The sequence below is a fragment of the Malurus melanocephalus genome, unplaced genomic scaffold (assembly GCF_030028575.1).
Source record: "Malurus melanocephalus ecotype Western Australia unplaced genomic scaffold, MMel_1.1 scaffold_46, whole genome shotgun sequence".
NCBI lineage: Eukaryota > Metazoa > Chordata > Aves > Passeriformes > Maluridae > Malurus > Malurus melanocephalus.
Window position 1 is genome coordinate 737,765 of NW_026623278.1, and position 4,863 is coordinate 742,627.

The window sequence follows — 4,863 nt, forward strand, 5'->3', positions numbered from 1 at the left end:
AGCAAGAATGTGAATGTTGTTTAAYACACAGATATAAGACTTTGGAAAGAAAACTGGAGAAAAAGTCTTAGTTGAAACAGAACTTAAAAACCACCTAAAAGAAGTACAACATGCATCTCAAGAACCTCTTTATTGTGAGAAAACATGAACTACAGTAAGAAAACTTCCATCTTGAGATCAAAATTTGCTTCCCATTAGGAAAGTGTTCTTTCGTTTCTGTCTGTAAAAAGAAAGAAGTGGGATAAAAATGCCACGAAGGATCTTGGTCAAGAATCAAGTCAAGAAAAAGGAGCCTTTTAGTTTCAATGAGCAATCAAAAAGAATCACTACTGCATAGAAAACTGGGAGGAAGGTGTTTAAAATCAAGCTTGTCATGCTGTGTCAGTCAGGCCCAGAAATGTTCCCTTCAGCCTTCTCTGAAGCAAAGCCTGAGAGTCAGAGGGAAGTTCTGCATCAGCCACAACCGCATTTGATGGAGACCTTGTGCTCCACCTGGCTTAGAAAAGGAACATTCAACATTTTCTGCTGATGTCTTGCACAACAAACAGGAATTTCAAGATCTCTCTTAGGTCTTGCCTTTCTAGAAATGGAACTTGCAGATAACTGATTCTATTCTGAGTTCTTGCACAGCTCAAACTCACAGAATGGAAGAGAACAAGTTTCRTAACAAAAGCAAATTGAGATTGCCACTGGAGAAGCAAATAAAAAAGGTTCAGAATTTTCTCTCAAAAAAAAAAAGAGGGGGAGGCAATAAAAATCACAGAAGGACTTCTGGTCATCACAGTAAATCCAACATCCTGTTCTAAAGAAAAATAGCTTTTGACAGCTCTTAGAGTAAATCTCTCCTATCTGAGACCACTGCAAAAGGACCCAAATGGGGTTCTTCCTTTCAAGGACTTATAGTARAAGCCTGCAATGCCTCCCTCCAGTTTTCGCTTGTTCTTCTGATCCCGGAAGATGCTGGAATCTTTCAGAACACTCACAGCATGGGAGCATTCATTTCAGGTTGAGCAGGAAGGAACAAGGGAGCMAAAAAAATCCTTTATTACATAGTGTTAAGTGAGGAAGTATTAATAGTGAAGACATTTTTCCCAGAGGTATTATAGGTCTCCTTTACAGGAAGAAAGAGATGATGAATCTCAATGGCACTCACCAACTATGACAAAGTTCTCAGGATGCCTTACACACTGGTGTGCTAATAATGCATCACAGGAAACCTTTTCCAGTTATTAGAAGGAATTTGATGAGAAGAAAGCATTTAATTTTACTGCTTATATGTTATCAAGTTTTGTATAAGAAGAAGGCCACGTTTTTACTTTGTGAAAGGGATGTGTGTGCAGCCAGCATTGGCTCAAGGTCTGAGCAGCCTGTTCCTGAAAGCCTGGACCCTGCTAGAGCAGTTTATGAAGAACTGGAGCCCATGGCAAGGACTCTTGCAGGACAACTTCATGGAGGACTTCGTCATTGTCTCTTTTGGGAGAGACTCCACATTGGAKCAGGGGAAGAATGKGAGGAGTCTTCCCWSTGAGGAGGAAGGAKCATCAGAGACAATATGTTYATCTCCTGTTCYCCATCCTCTTGTGCCACTCTGGGGAAGGAGGTAAAGAAAATCATAAGTGAATCATAAGCCCAGGAAGAAGAAAGGGATGAGGAGATTTATTTCAGATTTATTTAGGATTTATTTTTCTCTCATTATTGTGGTCTGATTATGTTGGTAATAAATTCAGCTGATATCCCCTTGTTCTGTCTGTTTTGGCTGTGATGGTATTCAGAGAGGAATCTCTCCCAGTCTTTATATCAACCCATGAACCCATTGTTATATTTCCTCTGCCATGTCCAGCTGGGAAGGGAAATGAGGAGCTTGGTGGGCACCTGACATGCAGCCAGGGTCAACCCGCTRCTCTTGCAAAGACAGCTTAAAGAGCAACAAAATCCAAAAATTAGCACAGTAGTCAATTAAAAAAAAAAAATAAAAAGAGGTTTTGTAAAAATTAGCTTATTAAACTTTATGGTGAAACATCTAAAGGTAAAATACTTGTAAGCCAAAGAGAGATTGCTTAAAGATATCATATTGGAGRCTTAAAGATCATGTGAGCCTAACACTGACAGACACTTTGGAAATATCAAAAAGAAAATCACTGTCACTAACAGAAGGGGARCTGTTACTAGCAAGACAAAAAGTTGAAACTATGTTTTAAAGAGGAAAATAGAAAAGATCCTGAACTTTGCTTATTTAAATATAAAAATGCAATCAGGCAAGTTAAATTAGAATATTTGGAAAGACCTCCAAGAGGCATAAACCAAGGAGTTTTCCAAACACATCTGATCAGAAGTCTGATAGAGACAACATGAGGCAAACTCATTGATTCTAAGAAGGACTTAGAGACAGTCTTACCACAAGCACTCAGAATACAAAGTATGATGGGGAAAAAAAGAACCTAAATTTCAAAACAGATAAAATCTGTAAAGTCTCAAGAAGCAAACTCATAATATGAATTATTATGAAAAAAAATAATTTGTTTACATGTGGGAAACTTGATGCATAGAAGAGGAATCCACATGACTGAGCAGCAGTGCCACAAAACTCATCACTTTTCTGAAAGATTCAGAATGTGAGAAAGGATRTCTGGGTACAGTCTACTTGGATTCCTAAGTGGTATTTGACAAACACATTTTAATAACAGGATGTAAGACAGCAAATAATCAGTGACTTTATCTGAATCACCTTTAAAACCATAACTTCTAAGACTAATAACTAACAATCCTTAAACACTTAAACCATGATTCCCCTGATTGTATGTCCTTTCTTGGACATMGGAGTGACATTTTCCTTCCTCCAGTCCAGAAACACTTCTCCCAGTTACAATCTTCCTCAGCACTCGTGGGTGCATCCCATCAAGGCTCATGGAACTATGAATGTCCAGTTCCCCTTGTCTCTGGGACCCAGGGGAAAGCTCTTGCAGAAAAGACTGAAGCAAAGAAAGCATTCAGTACTGCAGGCTTTTCCATGTCCTGTGCCATCAGGTTCTTGCAGAAAACACTGAAGCAAAGAAAGCATTCAGTCCTGCAGCCTCTTTCACGTCCTGTGCCATCAGGTTTCCTGCCCTGTGTAGTCTGTAGCCTTCCTTTTGTACTTTCTGCACTTACAGAAGTTCTTCTTCTTGCCTTTGTTATCTCTTGTCTGATTCAATTCCCTTTTGCCCCCAGCTTTTCCAGCTGCATCTCTGCATTCTCTTCCAATGTTGCTGTATTTCCCCCAGGTTACTTGTCCCTGATTCCACTTTCCATATTCCACCTTCTATACTCTTCCTACTCTTCCTTCCTTATACTCTTCTGAATTTTGTCTGGAGCTCCTTGTTCATCCATGCAAGCCCCCTGGCATTTTTGCCTGACTACCTACTCATTGGAATAGACTGCTCTTGTGTTTGAAGGAGATGATATTTGAATACTAAACAGCTTCTTTTGGCCCCTCTTCCAAAATATAATATAAAAGTATCAATTTGGGATGAGAAGAAAGTGTCAAGAACAGCCCTTTTATCTGAAAGTGTTAAATTGGTCAGAGTCTCAGTTCATCTCTTTTATGATAAACGGCCACATATAGGACATTTCCTACCAGTGCAGTGATACAGTGGTATGGTGGATTAATTCAAATTACAAGTAARTTACTATTTGCAGATTTCTTAGGTGATGGAAAACAATTTATTTGCATAAAAACAAACTTTCAGTAGAATGAACGCTTATACAGAACCCAACTTAAAATACCACTCAATTACACTGTTGGATTACACAGAGAAATCCGTACTGAGCCACCTACAAAAACCCTACAGATAAATATTAATATTGGTTTGACTGATGGTATACAACCTCTGTAACATTAAAATTTAATATTTCTCAGTTCCTTTGCAATRGAAGGGGTCACTGAAAAATAAATTTTTACTGCCACTGAGTATCTGCTGATACATTCTGCAGAATGATAAACCAAAATGGTATTGTAAGGACCAACACAATCTGCAATCTGCACAACAGATTATCTTCTGATACTTAACCCCCACTACATGCCATCACTTTTCCTTACCTGAATTACTGGCCAGAATATTTCTGTCTAAGCTCCTTTACTCCAGTGTCATTAGCTTAAAGAAATGAAGCATAATTTACCTTACAAAACCAGAAGGTTTTCTAACTGGTCAAGGACTGAACATCATGAATCACYTCACACATGCACACACACCCCCACTCTGCACATTTCACTTTCAKTGCATGWGAACTGCAGGTTGCYAAAGACAGTCTCACAGTATAAATAGTCCTTGAAATAGCTGCAAGAGAGTGCAAGCCCACACAAACTCAATTACCCTGGCCAAAATTCAAGTTACAAAAAGCACACAGGAAGAGAACAAAACACATTGCCCACATGTATATCTTGATGAACTACACCTGACATAGAATAGGATAGGCACTGCGCAGGTGGGAACTGGGAGTTTTCCATGCACCAGCTGGGAATCGAACCCAGGTCACAAGAATGGGAACCTTGCATGATGCCACTACACCACTGGTGCTTCCCTGCAGWTTTTGAGGAATCAAATGAGCAATTATTCAGTGTGGTTTCACTCTAATCCACCCCAAGGGATCTATTAACAAGAGCCTCARTTACCCTGCCTCAGAGGTGGTTCATAACAAGGGCTATGTAGGTAAAATAATTTTCTACTAGAAAAAAATCTGAAGGTAATTTTAGGATAATACACATCCTAAAATACTGACAGAAGGTCTCTGGACAATTAATTACCTTTTCTAGGGAAGTTTTGAAAGAGTCAACCCTAAAAAAAAAAACCCTAAAAAATTCTTCTGTTTCTTTCTTAAAATGTGTGT

General features: G+C 39.0%; 1 non-coding gene across 1 annotated transcript; it reads right to left on the bottom strand.

Moving 5' to 3' along the window:
- Nucleotides 1-4,482: 4,482 nt before the first annotated feature.
- TRNAG-CCC (transfer RNA glycine (anticodon CCC)) lies at nt 4,483-4,553 on the bottom strand. The gene has a single exon. It is a non-coding gene; the product is annotated as a tRNA-Gly (tRNA).
- Between the last annotated feature and the right edge of the window lie 310 nt (nt 4,554-4,863).